General features: G+C 36.6%; 1 protein-coding gene across 1 annotated transcript in view; it reads left to right on the plus strand.

Moving 5' to 3' along the window:
* The window catches only part of TET1 (tet methylcytosine dioxygenase 1), a 103,377-nt gene that overhangs the window by 12,602 nt on the left and 89,475 nt on the right, over positions 1-1,300 (plus strand). The window lies entirely within an intron of this gene.

Raw genomic sequence — 1,300 nt, forward strand, 5'->3', positions numbered from 1 at the left:
ATTTAATTTTTTTCAGTATTTTTTTAATATACTTTTATTGATTCCATAGAGAAAAGGAGGGGGAGAGCGAGATAGAAACATCAGTGACGACAGAGAATCATTGATCGGCTGCCTCCTGCGCGCCTCACACTGGGGAATCCAGCCCACAACCTGGGGCCTGCTTGACCAGGTATTGAACTCCTGGTTCATAGGTCAACACTCAACCACTGAACTATGCAGGTGGCGGCAATAAATTTGGTAGTTTTTTGTTAGTGCTTCGATGAAACAGAACTGTTAGAATTCTTTTTCCTCTATAAAATATATGTAACCCCTAAAGCAGGGGTCCTCAAACTATGGCCCGCGGGGCCACATGCAAATACAAATATTGTATTTGTTCCCGTTTTGTGTTTTTACTTCAAAATAAGATATGTGCAGTGTGCATAGGAATTTGTTCATAGTTTTTTTTTAAACTATAGTCTGACCTTCCAGCGGTCTGAGGGACAGTGAACTGGCCCCCTGTTTAAAAAGTTTGAGGACCCCTACCCTAAAGGCATATGCCATTTAGCAAAATGTTAACTACTAATGTCAGGGAGAAGTAAAAATAGTATTTTGCTTATTTTTTTGGGTCATGAATTGCACTTTTGTCTCTCATAATAATTGAATTTCCTTTCATTGTACAACAAGGTAGTTAGATAGTCTTTCAAAAGATAGTCCATAGATATCTAGCGATATCTTTTGGCCAAGAGATAAAATGTTATTTTTCTGCCAAACTTATTTCAGAAATGCAGATAATTAAAACCACTAACTTTATAACTCAGTCATGTAGGAATTTGCTCTTGGCTATGGATTCCTCGTGTGTATTTGTAACTTAGTATTTTGAGACATGTGCAATCCCCTATTTTTATTTTATTTATTTTAAAAATATTTTTATTGATTTCAGAGAGGAAGGGAGAGGGAGAAAGAGATAGAAACATCAATGATGAGAGAGAATCATTGATTGGCTGCCTCCTGCACGCCCCACACTGGGGATCAAGCCAGCAACCCAGGTATGTACCCTTGGCTGGAATCAAACCTGGGACCCTTCAGTCCTCAGGCCGACACTATATCCACTGAGCCAAACTGGTCAGGGAGCTTTTGTGTATTTTCATTGTATTTACAAAATTAATTCTCATTGAAAATTATTAACTTAATTTCAGTAATAGAATTTTGTAATATAACTACTCTAGCTTATGCTTCTTTCTACCAATTTCTAATATAATTTGGTATTTTCAGGGTTTAGGGAAATGTGTCATTTATTATAATTTTATTCAGAATTTATGTT

Source organism: Myotis davidii, unplaced genomic scaffold (assembly GCF_000327345.1).
Source record: "Myotis davidii unplaced genomic scaffold, ASM32734v1 scaffold134, whole genome shotgun sequence".
Classification (NCBI taxonomy): domain Eukaryota; kingdom Metazoa; phylum Chordata; class Mammalia; order Chiroptera; family Vespertilionidae; genus Myotis; species Myotis davidii.